Here is a 23,722-nt window from a genome sequence, read left to right as displayed (position 1 = left end):
CATCACCATAACCACCACTACCACCACCACCACCATCATCAATAATAATGTTTTTCACAGAGCACTGTTTCTGAAATAGCAGATCTCTGTTTTTTATTAATACCACTATAATATTAGGTTCCCTTTTATAAATTAATAAAGCATTTCATAAGCAAGAACTTTTATTCTCACTTTATAATGAAGAGACCAAGACTCAGACAGGTCCTATGACTTACTCAGTCACATAGCTGACAAGAGGAAGAGTAGGGGCTTGACTTCAGGTTTTCTGACACCAAGCCCTGTGCCCTTTAAGTTATACCATAAATTCTCTAACTGTGGAGATCTCTTTAACTTGAAAAAATTAACAGTTGGTTGTAAAAGTTTATAAGCATCAGAAGAGCAACTAAGGAATTTTCTACAGACAAATTGAGGCAACCTCACAAGGATTGAATCTGTTTTTTCAATTGCCTTAATAGTGAGCTAATAATTAGATTGTTAAATGGTTGATAGGAGCACTGAGTGAAAAAAGTAATTGGGCTTGCCATTTGTATACAAGTTATTGTGGTCATTAAGTGTGGCCTATCTGAAATTAATTTGCTTATCTGCAAATAACATCATACCCAACTTCCCCAAATCTACCCAGTCTCTAGAGCTGAGCAAAGCAGAATTTCTATAGCTACATGGATCACATGTGCTTCCCAAGGCATTCTGGATACCTAGACAAAAGGCCCAAAATAGATACGCATATGGATCCCAGTCTGATTTGCTTCCTCTCTCAAGAGAAGATTAGTCTAGCAGAATTCTAAATTGGTGAAATTTCTTTAGAGGTCAGCACAAATTAGAATGCCAGCTTTCACCTTTACTGCTAACATCCTAAGTCAGACTACCTTAAATTGCACAATCCCATAAATTAGACTGGAGAGAATTAAAAAATCAAGAGACAATGTTTTATTACAGTAACTGAAATTAGAGTAAAAAGAAATTATGTCAACATTCTACCCTAAAAAAAGGGAAGCATAACTCCCCATTTCTTGAGTGTGTGGTAGTGAGTTCCTTCCAAAAAGTACATTATGGAAAGTAGAAAAAAAATGACTGTAGAGAAACTCAACAGACACTATTTCAATCAGATTATCAAGGTGAACATCAACAGTCATACATCATATTGTTAATATGTACCTTTGATATTACATGGTTGAAATGGCTCCTTACTCCTGTGATCTTCCTTCTTCAACCTATAACCCCAATTTAATCATAAGAAAAATAACAGGAAAATTCTAATAGAGAGGCCTTCTACAAAATACCTGACCAGAATACCTCAAAGCTGTCAAGGTCATCAAAAACAAGGAAAATGTGAGAAAATGTCACAGCCAAAAGGAGCCCTGGGAGATGATGACAAGTAAATGTGACATCGAACTTTGATGGAGATTCTAGAGCAGAAAAATGGAATGTGGTAAAAACTAAGGCAATCTGAATAAACTGTCGATGCTATTCTTGATGATGATGATAATGGCAATGATGGTGGTATTGTTGATAGAATTATGATTAAGGTGGTGATGTAGGGGGCGGGACTGAGGGTGGCTAGCAGAAAAATGACAGTAATTACCATGGGTGTACTTGTGTGGCATGCAGATGATATCTGGAAGCAGAGCCTGCAGCTCCAGCCTCATCCTTCCCTGAACCCTTACACATCTGGACTACTGATTATTTGTATCTTACAAACATAACTAGAAAATTATGTGCCTGTGCCTTTTCTCCTGCTCTTCCCTCTGTGGAAAACTGATCCCATCCCTTTCATCATCTGACAACAACACTCATTTTTCATATTTCAGTTCAAGGGTCACTTCCTTATAGTACTCTTCCTGACAATCATTTTCCTTCCTTCAGAGAAGTGGTTTCTACCCACTATATACCCCCACTGTAGTCTTCACAGTGCCTAGAATCTTTTATAGTACATATATGCCTCTTTAGTCTGAACTTTTTGCAGGCTGAGACATATCTTGTTTACTTTTGTACCAATCATATTGTCTGCCATATAGCAGGACAACCAAGCATTTGTTAAATGAATGGGAGGTGAATGATTGAACAGTTAGGACTTCATCCATGGTAACCGAGACAGGGTCTGAATAATGTCCTCTGGCTCTCTCATCTGCCCTGAGTCACTGAAGAAATTCATGACATCTAAGTTACACTACTTTACTTATTATCCTCTTATCAGAACTTAGGCAGGGTACACATATGTAAGTGATTCTCAAAGTGTGGCTAGACCAATAACATCAGCATTACCTGGAAATTGATAGAAATACAAACACTCAGGGCTCAGCTGAACTGACTGAATCAGAAACTGGATATGAGGGCCAGTAGTCCGTGCTTTGACAAGTCTTCTCAGTGATTCTGGTGTGCTCCAATGTACACTCAAGTTTGAGAACTACAGCCATATTCTAATTCATTGTTGTCTTGTCAGCATTAAGAACTGTAAAGTACAAATAATTTTTCATATTATTGAAGACTTCTATTCCCCATCATTGGTTCCCATCAGAACTCTGCAGGTACCATCCTGTACATTGCTATCCTCTTCAGGTACTGAGCTGCTCTCCATATTCCCTCCCTCCTATCAGAAGGCCTGATCATTTACCAACCTGAGAATATAGAGGATGTCTAAACAAAGTCTTGTGTCTTTCCTGTCCATTCCAATAGTACTCAGTTTCAGCATCAGATAGATTGCAAACCCTTAGGCACTGCTGATCAGACTTTCCATGACATACTGAAGTGTCTCCATCTTCATTGCTTATCACTTATCCAATTTTACTAATGCCCCAGCTATGCACCAAGGACAGGTGGCCTCCTGGGTTAGAGACAAAAAGTATCTTCTCATGGAAAAATCACTTTCCTACCTCAAAGCACACACACACACACACACACACACACACACACACACACACAGCTTCTTGGCTCATAGTTGAAGCCCAAAATATGTTTGCAGTATCAAGTAACAGAGGAGGTGTAACCTAAAGCTCCTGATTGCAAGGGCAAGAGACTAGCTTTACCTAGCCTAAGCTAAGAAAGATTTTTTTCTGGAAAAAAATCTATCTGATCTCACATACTTGAGGGAAAAGATGGATCATCAAGTCTTGAAAGAGACAGCTATCTAGGCCACAGGACAATATCTGAGAGGAAATATTGTTAGCCAACCAATTCCAACCATTCCTCATCATTTTGTCATTGCTTTAGATTTAATTTTGTGGGAGAGGGTCTAAACTGGCTGAATTCGATTCACATGATAATATCCAAGCCATATGAGATGTCTTAGTATGGATTTCTCCAACAGTAGATCCAGAGTCAAACAGTTGGGTGCTTGTAGTGTATTTAGGAGGTAGTGTCAGGAACTAAGGGAGTAAGTAGGGATAGTGAGACAGGGAAAGGAGAAAGACCTGAAGAATCACATAGAACAACTTTTGGATCATCCCTTTGGAGGGTGAGAAGCTGAAAGATTTATTCCCAGACTCCCAGATTCTATTGAGAGTTTCTCAAGTGCATTCATATCCCAGACTTCTGGATTGCTCTGGCTTGCAAACAAGTGAGCTCCCATGGTAGGGAACCTGAAAAGGCTATGGGGAGGGTAGCACAACCTCCTTTTAAGAATACCACTGAGACTTTATGAATCGACCAGAATTAGTTCTTTACAAGAAAATCAAGATGCCATGGCAGGGTGAAGGGGGATGGATTGTGGACAGACAAGATTGTTAGATACACGCTTCAGAAAAAGTAATCAATAATTAAGTGAAGTTCAGAGAAAAGTGCTTAGAGAAGCCTGCGGGGTGGAAGATTTTATCTAGTAAGGGAAAAATATAGAAACGTTTATGGAAGAAGATGGTTCCTATTCACCAAATACATTCTCCTGCCCCAAGAAAGCAAAGTCTGTCTTCCTAGTCTCTCCTCTTCAAGAATCCACTGTATATAGAAGCTATATGAGATTACCATGAGCATTGGATAATTCAAAGATAATTTATGTGAACTTAACAAACTATTAGTGCCATGTGTTTGCTTAGATCTCCTTGATGCTATTTTCAGGTGAATAATTGCTAATTTAATTCTTGCTGGGAGAATAACATTACACTCAAATTCCTGTGTGAGAAAAAAAAAGGTGCTAATGACTAGACAAACTTAGGTTTCCATGGCAACATATTGCTCTCAAGGATCAAGTGAAATATTAAAATAGTGTTTCATTAGGTGGCACATGTTTATTTTTAATATATTACATATGTAATATATAACACATCAGTAAATTGGTGCATGAATTAGTGTCTCTGCTATATACTCCAGATCCAGGAGAGAAAATGACTTAAAGTCATTTCGCTTTGTAAAGAATTGCTCCCAGAGCTCTAGCTATATGGTTTTGTGCCTATTCATATTCCTTTACCTCTATCAGCTATGGATATCTACCCTGCACTTTGAAAACCAGAAAAAGTCACCAAAAAGAGGAATAACTCTCTGTGAGCATATGAATGTCTGCCACTGAAATATCCTCTGGGCCTAAATTGAAAAGACTCTGGGGTCTGGCATCTCACTATTCTATTCCTTATATCCAATTAGAGTTATTCAAATCTCTTTAAGAATGTTTTTTTTGCTTTGGGGAGCCTGGGTGGAACATTTGAGTGGGCATCTGGCTCTAGGCTTTGGTAGGGTCATGACCCAAGTTTGTAAGATTGAGACCCCCCGTCGGGGTCTGTGCTCAGTGAGAAATCTGCTTGGGATTCTCTCTCCCACTCACTCTGCCCCTCCCACTTGTTTTCTCTCTCACTCTTTCTAAAATAAGTAAATAGACCTTTAAAAAATATTCTTTGCTTTGGGGTGCCTAGATGACTTAGTCGATTGAATGGCCAACTCTTCATTTCTTCTCAGCTCAGGATCTCACAGTCCTGGGATCAGACTCCATGCTCAGACTCCTCTCCCTCTGTCCCTCCCTCTGTCTGTGCTCTCCACCCCCCCCCAAGTAAATAAATCTTGAAAAGAAAAAAAAAAAAAAGAATGTTCTTTGCTTTTCCTTTTCCAAGGCTTTGATTAAGCTGTAACCTCTTCCTAGAAGATTCTTTCATTCCAACTTTGCTTATTGAGTTTACTCATCCTTCAAAGACCACTTGAAATGTTCCATTCTTTGTTCTCTCAAGTCTTCTTCAAAGACCTGATGATAACTCACAGACTCTCTTGATGCATTATCCAAACCTTCATTTCTATGTCTCTGATGGCCTTATTTGGTTAATTTGTTGGTCCGGATATTAAGCAATGTTAGAGATACTTCCCAAACATTTGATCTCATAGTTTGAGTCTTTCTTTGCACCCTAAATGAATAGCATTGAAGTCAGACAGACCTGCTATTTTCTCCTCTACTCATTACCTATATGTCCTGGAGAAAGAGATATAACCTTCCTAAGCCTCAATTTTCTAATCAATAGAATGGGGGTTAATAATGGTTGCTATTTCATAAAGCTGTTATGAAAATAAAAGAAATGCTAATTGATGATGATGACGAAGACCATGGAAAAGATGACATAACTAGACCAGTTGAGGTGTGCTTGAATATCCAAGCAAAATTTATATTATGTAAGTAGTAAATACAATAAGGGCCCATATGGCATGAAAGAGCAGAAAATAGTATATCAATGCCCTGATGGAGTGAATGCATCTCCTGAAATCAACTGAGCATTTGTTAATCATTTCCATGTGCCAACCACTAGGGAAAAAAGGTAACTCCTAGTGGTGCTTAAAATCCTGTAAAATGCCCCAATCTATCACAATTATTTCCTAGCTTAGCACATAAGCATGACCTGACTCCTGCTAGCATCTTGAGAATTTCCTATCATTTTCCCAGATTTTGCAGTTCTCTCACATCTCTATATTTTCCTGGATTTCTTTTCCTGGATTGCTTTTCTTTGTCTTCTTCACCATTCATCCACCACTGTTTCCTTAAGATTTAGCTCAGTGATTGTGATTCATCAGCTCTGGCAAAGTTTCTTGCATCCACCCTTCTCCAAGACTTGGTAAAAAGTACCCTTTTATTCTTGTAGTTCCCTATGCATACCCCTCACTACACTTTTTTTTTCTTGGATTTTAATTGACATAAGTTACTTAACCTTCCATGCAGCAAATTAGAATTACTTCTTTATTTCTGTAGCTTCGTCATCTAGTCTAGTATCTGGCACTTATTAAGAACTCAATGACAAACAAGTTCGTAAATGAATGTAGTAGTCATTAGTGTCATCTCACAGTTGTGGTGTATTAGATTATTGTTCAGGAAATACTTCTGTTCTCTCACCTTCAAGGGAGAAATGTATTTCCTTGCCTCCGTTTGGTAATAGGTTTAGTAGGTTTGGTAATAGAGCTTTGGATATCAGTGGGGATGGTGTAAGCAAAGATGAGAAAATGCACTTGTGTGATCTGGCTCTTATCTTACATTCCTGCCTCCTGCCATGAAAAAAACCATAGCTGAGGTAATCATTAGTTCCAAGGATAAAGAGAAGCATACAGAGCAGATTTCTGTCTAATCAGTAATTTAAAGTCAACCTTCATCCTACCTGCCTAGATTGACCAACCTCCAGCTGATCTACAGACAGGTGAATATGAAATAAATTCTTATTGTTGAATGTAATTGTATTTGGGTTATTTGATTAGGCAGTATTATTGTGGATGTTGTGAACTGAGAATAAAATCAGTAGCTAAATGTGTAGCACTGCCATATCGAAAGCCTAAACTATGTGAAATTGGCTTTGGAACCGAGTAGCAAGATAGGAGGCTAGGAAAATGTCAACTTATGTTATGTAGGGAAACCATTAGGTAAAACTGTCATTTGTGGTGACTGAAAGACAGGGAAATGTACTTGATTTATATTAGCACTAGGCAAATCAATTTCAGACAAAAATGTTGATTCTGTGAACTAATTTGCTAGCTACATTGTATCAAGTGTTATAAGAAAGAGAGTTTCTGAGAAGTATAAGCTAGGTTGCTAATATAATTTAAAGGGATAATAGGTAGAAATTGAATGGTTAGAAATTAAAATTGTCTTTTGCCTAATACAGCCTTAGAACAAAGTATCCTATACTGTGTCATAGTCTATAGGACCAAATCAGGGTGTGACTGCATGTTTTTTGTTAAGTCCTCTCAAGAAATTAATGTGATGGTCCATAGATCTTTTTAGTGGGAGAGAGAGAGAGAGAGAGAGAGTAGAGGATAGAGAAAGGAAGAGAAGGAGTAGCAGGAGAAGAAAAATATCTCAGAGATTTAGAAGAGCTATGGAAGGTTTTATTGCATAAAATTCCCTGGAATGGAACATATAGAAAAATCCATAGAGGTTTTGCGAAAGTTATATTGGAAAACACATACACACACACACATACATTGGAAGAGAAATACTGTTAACGATGTAAGAAACACCTCTCCTCCCCTAGTTTCTACAGGGAGGAATCAGGCTGAGAAATCTGTTCAGAAACCAAATCTGTTCAGAAACCAAACCACTTCTTTAGAAGTGGGAAAATCTCCCACATAGTAGAACGATGTGCAGTGTAGAACAATGCACTGAGGAGCCACTTTGAGAAAGCAGAATGAGGAATAATTTTTGCAAGCTAATATTTTCCCAGCAAGATTTCAGAATTGCTAAAAGCCATGTATTACCACATACCTCTTATTTTCCTCCATTCATAAATGTTTACACTTGTAACACTGTACAAGTTCCTGTACAAGTTCCAGGACTGTATGTTGGGTGTAAGAAGAGCAAATAACTTGTCTTTTTGTTCATTAGTTACTGTATAATGAGAAGCTAAAATTGGACTGAATGTAGATATAGAATTCTGGACTTGAAAATTGATGTCTTGATTAGATAAGACTTTTGAAATCTTAGGATTGGGTCAATGTATTTTGTAGGTAAGAGAGGTATGGATATTTGTGATTTTATTTTATTGTTTACTCTTAATTTTTATTATTTTTAATTTATTTATTCATGAGAGAACAGAAAGAGAGGCAGGGGCATAGGCAGAGGGAGAAGCAGGCTCCCTGTGGGGAGCCTGATGTGGGACTCAATCCCAGGACCCAGGGATCACGCCCTGAGCTGAAGGCAGACACTCAACCACTGAGCCACCCAGGTGTCCCTGTTTGTGATTTTGGTAGATGTCGTTCTACCCTATCCAGATTTCCTTATGCAGAACCAAAGTACTCGTTTCCCCTGCTGTTGGGATTGTTACCTACTGATGGCTAAAGGTGAGGTTCTTCCAAGGAATTACCATTGGCTTAGGAAGCTGCCTCACCAGGTACATATATATCCTTCATTGAGACAGCTCACATTGGTTCAGATGGGGGCAGCTCTGAGGAGTGATCCAGGTGGGTCTCTATTGAACTGCCTCATAATTTATTCTACTTCCTTCATTCCCATAGGTGTTTTTCCAGAGAGAACTATCCTTTCAGGAAATATCTGTCTTATAGAATTATAACCAAGAGAATTGGAGCCAGGAGTGGTCTAAGAACATAGAATCTAAAATGAGATTTGGGATCTAGATCACTCATCAGCTGATTGACCCTGAAGATCCAATAAGTGGTAATAGAATGTAGATATACCCTAGGAAACTGTGGCAGTGCAACTTTTAAAAATTAAAAATGTTTGGGATAGGATAGCAATGGGAAAGAATGCACAATATCTCAGGCATCTGAAAAGTTCAGTGGAAGTAGCACTACTTGAGTGGAAAGAGATGTAGGCAAAAGTATATGCACACGTGCGCGCACACACACACGGGCAGTGGGGAATTATTTGGCTGTTCACCAAGTTTCTGGATTTCTAGTTGGAAAAAGATAGAATGATTACAAATATGGGGGCCTGAGGAAGCAATCTGTGGATGGACCTATGTGACTGGGCACAAATTAGGAAAAATTTTTGTCTCATCTGTTGATGTATATCAGAGTGTATCCACCATGTGAGAAGTGCCAAATTAACAAGTGGTGAGATCACTTATTAGTTGACATCAACCAGCACAATGGACATGGTGGCAGGAATAGAGGCCATGCCATGGCCCAACAGCAGAGCTGCCTTTTACCATGGCTCATTTAGATTCTACTGCTGCCCAATGTCCAACCCACCAGTAAGATACCAATGCTGAGACACAGCACCATCTCTCAAGGTGAGATACATTGGTATCTACTTGATAGCAAGTTCATTACATTGGACCCCTATATCCCTGGGTAGGGAAGTAAGTAATCTTGACTTTGCCTTACATATATTCTGAGTATCAGTTTTCCTTTTCTCAGTAGAAAGGCCCTCAGAGACTCTCAGGGTCTCAGTCAGTAGCACTTTCCAAGGACTTACACAGTATTTGATCCACTGGTGTGAGATACTGCATAATATCACAGTGGCCCAAAGAACCCCCTTCAGGACAAAGAAGATAGAAAGTTGGCACATCCTACCCTGGCCTTCTTACACACTGCAGCCCACCCAAGAGCCTATGAGAGTGATAGAATCACTCTGCCTTTGGGAGTGATAGCATCACTGATATCCTCACTATTCTGGAGATAACACCCCCTGTGATGAAGGGGCCATTCTCTAGGAAGCAAACTCTAAATCAATAACCATAACATAGTACTATGTCCCCCAAAGGTAGAATATACACACATTCATAAATCAAACACATTCATAAATTGGGTAAAATAGGAGTGGCCCAGTACTTTGGTCAATGTTAGCACTTTGGGAATTTGTGCTTCTTGTCCCAGCAACTCTAAGCTCCATGAGAACGGGACTCTCATTCTCCTTGTGTGAATGCATCCACCAGGGGCACAGTAAGAGTCCCATTAGACTTTCAGGAACAATTGCTACTCAGAAACCATAAGCTCCTTCACCAAAAGACCATTGGGTAAAGAGTCACCATCCTGGCAGAAATAACTGATGCTAAACACCAGGATAGGGCAGTGGTATTGCTAAACAAGGGAGTGGGAAGAAATGCATTTGTCACCAAACTGATTCCTAGGTCCATCCCCTACCCAGCTTTGACTGTAAATGAAGAAGTGCAGTAGCCATGGCTTGATAAGGACAGCATGACCTTCATGGATGAGGCTCTGGGTCACTACAGCAGGTAAGCCACTTAGACCAGCAGAAGTACTAGTTGAGCTACTAGCAAAGTACTAGTACTGAATCTGGAACTGATAGTAGTAATCACACCTTCCTCATTCCTTGAAAGGAGTAGACATCTTATTTTACTGGACTTGGCCAAGGGTCCTGCTTTTTTAGTGGAATAATAGTGAACATGACAAAGGCAATGGACTAAAATGTGATTTGCCTAAAATGTGGGTTTTGCCTCCTTTCTTTGGTCTGCAGTCCAAGCAGCATTAGAAACATATGGAATAGACGGAACCTGGAACTTGGAACAATACCTAGGTAAGCCTAGCTTAGATCAGCCAAGCCCCAAGTAATCTATAGGTACAAAAGCAAGAAATAATAAGACAAAGAAATTCTTACTGCATTCCATTGAGTGCATGATGATTTGCTAAGCAATATTATCCCATACAGAGCTGACTAATACCTTCAATATTTCCAATTTTCTTCCATATTGAGCACACATCAAAATAGCTCTTGGTGCCATCAGATTGAGTGGAACAATGAGAGGATTTTAGGCCATTTTACGGTGGTTCATGTAATGGAAGCTCTTCTTGTTTTTTGTGTGTGTGTTTTTTTTTTTTTTTAGATACTAGTAAATACTGTAAATATTTCGATTGCCTTTTAAGTCTTTTGGATATCAAACTTGTACTTCTTCGTGGAACATCATTCAGAAATGCAAAGACCACAAAGTGCCTCTGTTTTATTGGGGTCATATTTGCATCATATCTGATTCAGATCAAGAAATATCATGAAATTGTTTTATGATTAAGTCATGGTACTGGGGGCTGGATATATAAAGAAAATCTGAATCTTGTCTGTTAATCTGCTATGGGTTGATGTTCTTTGAGAAAAACCAACAATAAGCAGACAATTGTAGTAAATATATGTAATGATGGCGGGAAGCACAGGAGACTGTGGGATCAGAGAAGATGGATGCACAATGGCGACCCTTTGTGGATGGGATGAGTGTGGGTGTTGCTAGAGAAATACCTAGTATGGTGCATATTCAAATCATTGAACAATCTAAACATCACTTAGGTTATGGAAAGGAAGACATCATTTATACGGCTCATCTGGGGAGGTCAGAGAGAGGTTTATGAAGTTAACTTGCTCTCCGAGAAACTTTAAGAAAAAAGGAATGTTTAGTTCACTATCTGCTTGTTCCAGTTGAGGAAAGTAGGGCACATCTTTTACCCAACGTGCATGAGGTTATATAGCACAGCGCATATGAATAAACCTAACTCTGGAAAACAACTCAATGGAAGTGCACTTTCTCTCTGTGGGCTAAGGGGCCGTCTTTGTGCTGGGGCTAAGTATGTGTGTGAATGGATTTGCTCTCCGAGATATTTTCTGGGGTAATTCTACTGTAATTTTAAACTCTGTGTCATGTGAAACCAGAGTCTTATTTACCATTTGGAGCTCACATTGCTGTTGTCAATCATGTGCTTCTTGACGAAGAGCTAAAGTTTTGGGATCTTGAGTGGTCAGAATTTCATGTGGACGCTGCATATAGGGGAGGGAGTGGAGACAACACGCTGACCTGTGAATTAGACATTTTCTTTACTGCTCTTCCCATTAGATAACTGAAGAATAAAGGCCCCAGAGAGGCCAGGCCCCTCCACTACAGTGTAAGTGTTGGTATTTAAGTCCAAATCCTGGGGCCCCACATTCTAAAGCTCCTATATTTTCCATGATGTTACTTTACCTCAATAAGCTTCTTGAATTTAAGCCAAGTAAATCATAAGTCTTTTAATATCTTTTTTTTTTGTCATTGGAACTGTTAGTCCATTTCTTAGCTATCTAGTACCAAAATTAATTTATATAATCAATGATGATGTGGACTGTATAATTTTGACATGGAATAACACCATTACATACCAAGTTTAAAAGATTGTAGACACATGCTCAGGTATGTTAGTCATGGTTGCATCTTGGTAAAGTCTGGTGCATGCCTGCAAGCATGTGTGTGTCCTGTTTGCCTGAATTCCCAAGGTATATACATAAATGTTAATAATTTTAGCTTTGCATGGCAAAATGAGGTAATTTTTATCTTTATTTTTCTGTTGTGAATCGTCCATTTTGGGGGGAACAACTCCTAAGTTTCCTTTTTTTGAGGATGTAATTAATTAACAACTGTATTATTAGCTTCAGAGGTAGAGTTTAGTGATTCATCAGTTGCACATAATACCCAGTGCTCATCACATCATGTGCCCTCCTAGTGCCCATCACCCAGTTACGCCATCCCTGCACCCACCTCCCTTCCAGGGACCCTCAGTTTGTTTCCTACAGTCAAAAGTCTCTCATAGTTTTTTTAGGTTTCGTTTTTACAAACAGATAAAACAATAAAGCTATTTCCATTTTGGAAAGAAAAATCTCTTGTACATATTTGGTCCTTTGTGAGTCAGGATCTCAGTATTACAGGAAAAGCCTGGGATTAGGAAAAACTAGCAAAGCTGCTCGAAGCGAAACAAATGTTCCTGAGGCTCCCACAAATCCCAGCTCTAATGAATCCATCACATCCACTTGTAGTCAAGTGTGATTTCTGATTGACCCTGGTCCCTGTTACCAGGGTCCATTGCATGTGGATAGCCTCTCACAGCTGACAAGTTCCTTCTCTCGGATCTTCTCTTTCAAACCAAACGCCCTCTGAAGAAGAAATCCAGGAGTTGTTTTTTCCATATTTATGTCAAGAAAATGAGATACAGAGTCATTGAGTGACTTTCCAAGTCATCCCCTGGGTTGAGTGGTGGGGGTGTAGGAACATCAAGAGAGGGTAACTAAAGGTTATAGAGCTTCATAACCACTGTCTTTGCAATTTGTTTTCTTTTCTCTAGCTTCCCTCAGGGGAATTAGATACTCCCACCTCTAAGAAATATTACCCATACCTCTCACTCTAATAAAGCATTTGTTTACATGTGTCTTCTCAAGGGAAGACAGCATTTCAATCTGTCTCAAGACCTGACACACAGCAAGTGCTCAACAAATGCTTTTTGAGTATGTATCTTATATCTTGGAGGCCCAAAGTGCAAAAGTAATTTTGAAAGAGAACTAAAGAAAGTATAGGACCCTTTCATTAAGATTGTGGAGCCTTAGGAGATGGAGCATGAAGGTTGGGCTCTGACCCCTACATAATTTCTAAATACAGCCTGCACTACCTCTCTCCTGATGTGCTCATACTGGCTCATACCAGCTCATGCAAACTGATAGCTAAAATTATGAAGTTTGTGAGCCAATTAAGCTCATTTTAGTTGCTTGCAATTAGCAATTGTAGAAGTATTTACACCATGGAAATTGGCAAAAGATACCAATCAGGATTTTTAAAAACTCCTGACCTGAGGACTTCAGTGTTCTGCTTGTTTGCTGCTGCTCTTGCTGCTGTAAACCTGGTGCCTACACTCCCTTCTGCCCCTGTTCAACCTGCAGTAATAGCAGACCCAGTTCATCATGCATGTCTCTATGCAGATAGGAAACAAACAAAGGGGGTTTTGAGAGAGGTTGGGGGATAAGTGACTTGTTCTGCTTTTACTCAGTGACTTAAGGCAGAGGGAGGATTTGAACCTTGTCTTTCAGCTGTGCCAATGCTTTTTTCTTCAATACAGCCATATCAGGAGGCCTTAAATATTCCTCAGGTGAAGGTCAACTCCTTCGCCTGCCTGAGTGGGTGTCACCGTCTGGAGAGCAGTTTTAGCAGAGAGGCACGTTTCCATGTTGACCTCTGCCAGGTTGCTGAGCAGCCATGAGAGAGTTTATTGCTGTAAGGAATATAAATAAAAAGATAACTGTGTTGCTGATGGCAGTACTTATAAGGTGCTAAGCATGCTAAGCATAAGACACTGTTCATATACAGTGTCACTTAATCTTTGTGGCAACCTTGCAGTGACAGTAATAGGTAACCTCTGTTAAGCAACGACTTTGTGTGCTTGACCTTATGCTGGGTGCTAAGCATATTGGGGTGAGTTAAACAGTCCCTGCCCTGGAGGAGCACTCAGTCTGGGATTGAAGATGACTTGTAAGCAGATCATCATAGCACATTATAGTCTGCACAACTTGTATCTCAGCAGAAGCAACAGTGACAACGATAATAATAATGAATGGTTGCTCACTGCTTACTATGTGTCAGGCACTATTCAAAGCATCTGACATGTATTATCTTATTTAATCCTCCCTTACGAGTGAGCTACCATTATTATCCCATTTTAGAGACAAGGAAACCGAGGTATGGAAAGAGCAAGACCAGAGAAAGAAAGGCTAAGGGATGCCTGGGTGGTTCAGAGGTTAAGAGTCTGCCTTTGGCTCAGGGCATGATCCCAGGTCGGGGATTGAGTCCTGCTTCAGGGTCCCTACGAGGAGCCTGCTTCTCTGTATGCCTATGTTTCTGCCTCTGTGTCTCTCATGAATAAATAAATAAAATCTCAAAAAAAGAAAGGCTAAGACTACATCTTCCACTGCCATACCATGCTACTAATAAAACAGAAATTCCTGTCTGGTAAATAAGGAGTTGAGGTAGAAATAGATAAAGCAAGTGCTTGAACTCAGAGAGCTGTAAGTGAGAGATATAGGGTTTAATACAGTACTACCTGGCATCAGAGGAGGGGTTCTTCTCATAATATTGACCATGGAGCCCATGATGGTGGTAATGGGGAAAATCGTGTCATTGCTCTGGTAATAAGGCTCCTCAGGCAGACAAGTTCTCAGAGAAAATGAGCTGGAGATCATTAATTTCCTTCCTCGGACAAAAGTCAGGTTACACAGTCAAAAGCTGTAGGACCAGTTGAGTCAGAGACCACAGAGAACAGAGGTCTCCCTGCATATCCCTGAACCTTCTTTCACTGCTTTCCAGAGGCTGCCCTCTCAGGAGGATAGAGAGCACAGCCACTTGGACTACTGGTCTGCTTAATATCATTTCCAGGATATAAGCTGGGGAAGACATAGGAGTCCTGAATTAGGGCCATGATCTCTAAGCTTTCACTGTTTGATCCTAAGCCTACTTCCTCCCTCCCTCCCTCAAGGTAAAATGATGTGCATTGGGGAATAGATTGAATGATCCCTCAGTGCCTTTCAGAGCTAATATTATATTCTAAGTTTAGCTGGATAAACAGAGTTTGCTGAGAAAGATTCACACTCTATAGCTTTGGATAGGAAAGAGCTTTATGACAGGAGATTTGGGGGAATTAAGAAATCAGCTGAGCATCACTGAGCAGGCCATGAATGGAAGAATACTGGCAGGTCCTCAGAGACACAGTAATTAAAGCAGAAGCAGATTTAGAAATTAAAGATTTCTAAGAGAGATGTCAGCAAAAAGCAGTGGATGTGCCTGCAGCCTCTAAGTGATCTGCTCAGAGGTTTATAGGTAAGGGAAACAAGATTGAGAATGGTTATAGAACAATTCTCATGAAAGAAAAATAGCAAATCAGAGCCAGACCAACACAATGAAGTGATGCTGGTGAACACTAAAATCAGGTGGAGAACCTCCATTAAGAGTTATTAGAACAATATGGGGAACAAATGAGACTGAGGGAGACCCTCATGATCTTTGTTAAATCCCCATCCCAGTGATGGTAATAGAACATCAGGGTTTGGGGGTGTATTTTTCAGTTTATAATACACTGGAAATACCACTTTATACTTTGCCATCACTTGTTGGAGGTGGGCATGGTTATACCTAAAAATGAATACAATGCAAAGGAAAATTAGGACTGATAAATCAAGTAAGACCTAAGGCATCTTTTGATATCCCAGATGTAGCCATTCCTGAAGCCATTCTTTTTCTTACAAGGGTTCATCAATACCCCTAACTTCTTTTATGCCTTAAACCTGTGAGTTAGTTGTGTTTCATTTGCAAAAGGGAGAGTCTTGGTGCTTAATATTAATTCATATAAGTGTGGATCCATACATGTATACACTGAAAAAGCGTAGGGGAAAAAACACCCCCAAGTATTGAACACTAGATCTCAATTTCTAATTACTGTTATCCAATAATGAGCCAGAGGTTCTTCAAGAAATGGTTAATTCCTTGTCTGAGACAGGGTAAGTACAAGGTAAGCCTGTGCTGTGTTGTGCCAGAAAGCAAAAAAGAACTCAACACCCAGTGGACTATGTCCAAAGAACACAGGAACAGAGGGAAGAGGCTCCCAATGGCCCACTTTTGGAGGCTTAAGCATCAAAAAGAATAATGAGAGGGGTGCCTGGCTGACTCAGAAGAGCATGTGACTCTTGATCTCAGGATCATGAGCTCAAGAGCCACAGTGGGTATAGAAATTACTTAAAATATAATAAATAAATTAATAAATAAATAAAAATAAATAATAAATAAATTAATTAATTAAAAAAGAATAATGATGGTAACTGATTGCCATCATTCCTTTTTTTTTTAAATCCATGAATCTATTATGATGAGAAAGAAAGAGGAAAACAAAAAGGAAAAATCCTCTTCTATACAGGAGAACAATAATAGCTTGAAATGTAGAAGGAATTGCAGAATTAGGAAAAAGATAGACATTTTCATTTATTTAGGCACTGATCATCAATAATAGCAAAAATCATTATGTAAAAAATTTGGAAGAAACCAGGTATTCCATGATGCCAAAAGATTCCTGCTCCCAGCAACCCCACGGATAACTTGCTAGCAGCAAAGGAAACATGTGTCATCTCAGATATTGGCCACCATCTTAACCAAATGATCATAACTTGCCTCACTAACAACAGGAAAACCCAAAATTGTTTTTCTCCTTTTGTGCTATAATGTGGTTTTGCCAAAAAATGTTCAACTTGAATCTAACCAAGGCTGTTAGAGTTAATGCTCAATTTACAGAACGTGTAGGAGGTGGGGTGAGGGAGATCCTAAAGTCTTTAACGATAGCAGGAGGAAACAGATAAATGCAGATGTGGAATATTCTTTTTTTTTAAAGATTTTATTTATTTATTCGTGAGAGACACACAGAGAGAGGCAGAGACACAGGCAGAGGGAGAAGCAGGCTCCAGGCAGGGAGTCTAATGTGGGACTCGATCCTGGAACTCCAGGATCATGCCCTGAGCCAAAGGCAGATGCTTACCAGCTGAGCCACCCAGGCATCCCAAGATGTGGAATATTCTATAAGACCACCAGCCTGGGATCTCCCAGAGGTCAATGTTGGTGGGGGAGAAAAAAGAAAAAACAATTAAGTTTGTTGGATTTGTTTTAGATAAACGAGATTGAAGAAATATTATAACCAAAGACAAGTCATAAAACTTTGATAGGATATTGATGTTTTTAAACATTTATGTATTTATTTTACTTAGAGAGATAGAGAGAGAGCATGAGTGGGGGGAAAGGGAGAGAGAAGCAGACTCCTCACTGAGTATGGAGCCAAGTGTGGGGCTCAATCTCATGACTCTGAGATCATGACCTGAGCTGAAACCAAGAGTTGGAAGCTTAATTGAGGAGACACCCAGGTGCCTTGATAGGATATTAATTAAAATAAAAAATCTCCAGGAAGATTATGAGAACAATTGAGGAACTGTGAATATGGGCTGTTAGATTAAATTATGAAAAAATAGTATACTTGGGTGGTAAAGATATTGTGGCTATTTATACAAGAATGTCTTTTATTCTCAGCAGAGGCATGCTGAAGTCTTTCAAGAGGAAAGGTCATGATTTCTGCGTCTTCCATATGGGTCAGGAGAAAATATATGTTTGTGTACATGGGAATAGATAGAGCAACCATATTGATCTTGACGATTGTTAGAAGGTGTACAAATGTCATTGTATTAGCTCAGGGGTCAGCAATTTTTTTTCTGTAAAAAGTAAAGGCTACCATTCCAGGTAGTGCCATTTATATAAAAGACTGTAGTAAATAATAGATACTTTCTGCTTTGTGGGCCATAAGTTCTCTGTCCTAGCTCCTCAGCACCGTCCTTCTAGTGTCAAAGCAGCCACAGATGACACATCCAAGGATGTGCATGGCACAGGTGCAGTTGGTCAATCCCTATGCTACTCTTCTAATTTTTATGTGGTTGTAGATTCTCATCATATCAAGTTAGGAGAAAGAAAAAAGGAGTCTTGATGTACATTTCATAATGCTCAACCAGGTCAAAGTATGGAATATCCACATTGAGTCAGTGATAGACAAAAGTTGGAGGGAAGGCACCCTGTGGTCTCTGCTAAGGGACTTGTGTTTTATGTGTGGGTAACAGAGAGCCAATGAGAACATTGTTTACTTGCCTTTCAACTGCTTGTTCTCAGCTTGAGTTCCAAATCACAATGCATTTTCACATTTGATCTTTTCTGATTTTACTCAGCTACCATTAGGTTATTATTGTATCCTGTTTACCTCCAAAGGCTTCATATATATATATATATATATATATATATATATATATATATATTTAATAAGATTCAGAAATATCTAGACTTACTCAAGTCTGTGTCTATTGATTTCCCCAGTCAGCAACTCTGTAAAAGTCTTTGAGTATTCATGAACTAGTTGCTGGAGATTATTTCATTCCTAAAGACCTTATCTTAGTGCTATCTCCTTTAGCAAGACTTATCTTCTTTGACAGCTGGAGACTTTGGGACTTCCTCTTCCTTCTTAATATGAACCACAAATAGGCACAGAACAAGTAAGGGAGTTCATTGGTTTGAAAAAGAGAGCACCGGATTTATGGCAAGATGGCGGAGGAGTAGGGTCTCCAGGTCACCTGTCCTCAGCAAATTACCTAGAAAACCATCCAATCATCCTGAAAACCTACGAATTCGGCCTGAGATTTAAAGAGAGACCAGCTGGAACGCTACAGTGAGAAGAGTTCGCGCTTCTCTCAAGGTAGGAAGACGGGGAAAAAGAAATAAAGACACAAAAGGCCTCCAAGGGGGAGGGGCCCCGCGAGGAGCCGGGCTGAGGCCGGGGCGAGTGTCCCCAGGACAGGAGAGCCCCGTCCCGGAGGAGCAGGAGCTGCACCGACCTTCCCCGCGGAAAGGGCTCCCGGGGAATTGGAGCAGGAGCCCCAGAAAGGCGGGGACGCCCTCGGGCTCCCTGGGACAGTAACAGAGGAACTGCGCCCCGGGGAGTGCGCCGAGCTCCCTAAGGGCTGCAGCGCTCGGCGGGACCCGGAGCAGCTCGGAGGGGCTCGGGCGGCGGCTCCGCGGAGGGGGCTGCGGGGCTCCGGGAACAGCTCGGCGGCGGCGGCTCGGGCGGAGGAAGAAGCTCCGCGGAGGGGGCTGCGCGGCTCCGGGAACAGCTCGGAGGGGCTCGGGCGGCGGCTCCGCGGAGGGGGCTGCGCGGCTCCGGGAACAGCTCAGCGGCGGCGGCTCGGGCGGAGGAAGAAGCTCCGCGCGGAGGGGGCTGCGCGGCTCCGGGAACAGCTCAGCGGCGGCGGCTCGCGCAGAGGAAGAAGCTCCGCGCGGAGGGGGCTGCGCGGCTCCGGGAACAGCTCGGAGAGGCTCGGGCGGCGGCTCCGCGGAGGGGGCTGCACCGCCGGGAGCGCGAATCCAACAGCGCAGGCCCCGGAGCACAGGGCGCCGGGACACAGCCCAGGATCCGGCCTCCCCCGGGACAGGCAGAGGCCGGGAGGGCCCAGGACAGCAAGGACGCTCCTGCCTGGAACTGAGCAGATCAGCGGCCCCGCCCCGGAGCCCCCAGGCCCTGCAGAAGGAGAGCCCCGGAGCTACTGCGGGGGCTGGATCCAGGGTCCCAGAGCTGCCCCCGCCACTGTGGCTTCCTCCCGGGGCCTCACGGGGTGAACAACCCCCACCGAGCCCTGCACCAGGCAGGGGCAGAGCAGCTCCCCCAAGTGCCAACACCTGAGAATCAGCACAGCAGGCCCCTCCCCCAGAAGACCAGCGAGACGGACCAGTTCCAAGGGAAGTCAAGGGACTTAAACTACACAGAATCGGAAGATACTCCCCCATGGTTTTTTTTGTTTTTTTTTTGTTTTTGTTTTTGTTTTTTTTGTTTGTTTGTTTTTGTTTTGTTTTGCGCTTTTTTTTTTTCTCTCTTTCTTCTTGATTTCTGATTGCTTCCCCCACCCCCCCTTTTTTCTTTTTTCTCCTTTCTTTCTTTTTCTTTCTTTTTCTTCTCTTTTTCCCCTATTTTTTTCTTCTTTCTCTTTTTTCTTTTTCTCTTTTCTTTCCTTCTCTCTCTTTTTCTCCTTTTCCCAATACAACTTGTTTTTGGCCACTCTGCACTGAGCAAAATGACTAGAAGGAAAACCCCTCAAAAAAAAGAATCAGAAACAGCCCACTCTCCCACAGAGTTACAAAATATGGATTACAATTCAATGTCAGAAAGCCAATTCAGAAGCACTATTTTACAGCTACTGGTGGCTCTAGAAAAAACCATAAAGGACTCAAGAGACTTCATGACTGCAGAATTTAGATCCAATCAGGCAGAAATTAAAAATCAATTAAATGAGATGCAATCCAAGCTAGAAGTCCTAACGACGAGGCTTGACGAGGTGGAAGAACGAGTGAGTGACATAGAAGACAAGTTGATGGCAAAGAGGGAAACTGAGGAAAAAAGAGACAGGCAATTAAAAGACCATGAGGATAGATTAAGGGAAATAAATGATAGCCTGAGGAAGAAAAACCTACGTTTAATTGGGGTTCCCGAGGGCGCGGAAAGGGACAGAGGGCCAGAATATGTATTTGAACAAATCCTAGCTGAAAACTTTCCGAATCTGGGAAGGGAAACAGGCATTCAGATCCAGGAAATAGAGAGATCCCCCCCTAAAATCAACAAAAACCGTTCAACACCTCGACATTTAATAGTGAAGCTTGCAAATTCCAAAGATAAGGAGAAGATCCTTAAAGCAGCAAGAGAAAAAAAGTCCCTGACTTTTATGGGGAGGAATATTAGGGTAACAGCAGACCTCTCCACAGAGACCTGGCAGGCCAGAAAGGGCTGGCAGGATATATTCAGGGTCCTAAATGAAAAGAACATGCAACCAAGAATACTTTACCCCGCAAGGCTTTCATTCAAAATGGAAGGAGAGATAAAGAGCTTCCAAGACAGGCAGGAACTGAAAGAATATGTAACCTCCAAACCAGCTCTGCAAGAAATTTTAAGGGGGACTCTTAAAATTCCCCTTTAAGAAGAAGTTCAGTGGAACAATCCACAAAAACAAGGACTGAATAGATATGATGACACTAAACTCATATCTATCAATAGTAACTCTGAATGTGAACGGGCTTAATGACCCCATCAAAAGGCGCAGGGTTTCAGACTGGATAAAAAAGCAGGACCCATCTATTTGCTGTCTACAAGAGACTCATTTTAGACAGAAGGACACCTACAACCTGAAAATAAAAGGTTGGAGAACCATTTACCATTCAAATGGTCCTCAAAAGAAAGCAGGGGTTGCCATCCTTATATCAGATAAATTAAAATTTACCCCGAAGACTATAGTGAGAGATGAAGAGGGACACTATCTCATACTCAAAGGATCTATCCAACAAGAGGACTTAACAATCCTCAATATATATGCCCCGAATGTGGGAGCTGCCAAATATTTAAACCAATTAATAACCAAACTCAAGAAATACCTTGATAATAATACACTTATACTTGGTGACTTCAATCTAGCTCTTTCTACCCTGGATAGGTCTTCTAAGCACAACATCTCCAAAGAAACGAGAGCTTTAAATGATACACTGGACCAGATGGATTTCACAGATATCTACAGAACTTTACATCCAAACTCAACTGAATACACATTCTTCTCAAGTGCACATGGAACTTTCTCCAGAATAGACCACATACTGGGTCACAAATCGGGTCTGAACCGATACCAAAAGATCGGGATAGTCCCCTGTATATTCTCAGACCATAATGCCTTGAAATTAGAACTTAATCACAACAAGAAATATGGAAGGACCACAAACACGTGGAGGTTAAGGACCATCCTGCTAAAAGATGAAAAGGTCAACCAGGAAATTAAGGAAGAATTAAAAAGATTCATGGAAACTAATGAAAATGAAGATACAACCGTTCAAAATCTTTGGGATGCAGCAAAAGCAGTCCTGAGGGGGAAATACATCGCAATACAAGCATACATTCAAAAACTGGAAAGATCTCAAATTCAAAAGCTCACCTTACACATAAAGGAACTAGAGAAAAAGCAACAAATAGACCCCACCCCCAGCAGAAGAAGAGAGTTAATTAAAATTCGAGCAGAACTCAATGATATCGAGACCAAAAGAACTGTGGAACAGATCAACAGAACCAGGAGTTGGTTCTTTGAAAGAATTAATAAGATAGATAAACCATTAGCCAACCTTATTAAAAAGAAGAGAGAGAAGACTCAAATTAATAAAATCATGAATGAGAAAGGGGACATCACTACCAACACCAAGGAAATACAAACGATTTTAAAAACATATTATGAACAGCTGTACGCCAATAAATTAGGAAATCTAGAAGAAATGGACGCATTCCTGGAAAGCCACAAACTACCAAAACTGGAGCAGGAAGAAATAGAAAACCTGAACAGGCCAATAACCAGGGAGGAAATTGAAGCAGTCATCAAAAACCTCCCAAGACACAAGAGTCCAGGGCCAGATGGCTTCCCAGGGGAATTCTACCAAACGTTTAAAGAAGAAATCATACCTATTCTACTAAAGCTGTTTGGAAAGATAGAAAGAGATGGAGTACTTCCAAATTCGTTCTATGAGGCCAGCATCACCTTAATTCCGAAACCAGACAAAGACCCCACCAAAAAGGAGAATTACAGACCAATATCCCTGATGAACATGGATGCAAAAATTCTCAACAAGATACTAGCCAATAGGATCCAACAACACATTAAGAAAATTATTCACCATGACCAAGTAGGATTTATCCCTGGGACACAAGGCTGGTTCAACACTCGTAAAACCATCAATGTGATTCATCATATCAGCAAGAGAAAAACCAAGAACCATATGATACTCTCATTAGATGCAGAGAAAGCATTTGACAAAATACAGCATCCATTCCTGATCAAAACCCTTCAGAGTGTTGGGATAGAGGGAACTTTCCTCGACATCTTAAAAGCCATTTACGAAAAGCCCACAGCAAATATCATTCTCAATGGGGAAGCACTGGGAGCCTTTCCCCTAAGATCAGGAACAAGACAGGGATGTCCACTCTCACCACTGCTGTTCAACATAGTTCTGGAAGTCCTCGCCTCAGCAATCAGACAACATAAAGACATTAAAGGCATTCAAATTGGCAAAGAAGAAGTCAAACTCTCCCTCTTCGCCGATGACATGATACTCTACATAGAAAACCCAAAAGCCTCCACCCCCAGATTGCTAGAACTCATACAGCAATTTGGTAGCGTGGCAGGATACAAAATCAATGCCCAGAAATCAATGGCATTTCTATACACTAACAATGAGACTGAAGAAAGAGAAATTAAGGAGTCAATCCCATTTACAATTGCACCCAAAAGCATAAGATACCTAGGAATAAACCTAACCAAAGAGGTAAAAGATCTATACCCTAAAAACTATAGAACACTTCTGAAAGAAATTGAGGAAGACACAAAGAGATGGAAAAATATTCCATGCTCATGGATTGGCAGAATTAATATTGTAAAAATGTCAATGTTACCCAGGGCAATTTATACGTTTAATGCAATCCCTATCAAAATACCATGGACTTTCTT

Source organism: Vulpes lagopus, chromosome 9 (genome assembly GCF_018345385.1).
Source record: "Vulpes lagopus strain Blue_001 chromosome 9, ASM1834538v1, whole genome shotgun sequence".
Classification (NCBI taxonomy): Eukaryota; Metazoa; Chordata; class Mammalia; order Carnivora; family Canidae; genus Vulpes; species Vulpes lagopus.
Note: the sequence above shows the minus strand (reverse complement) of the source record.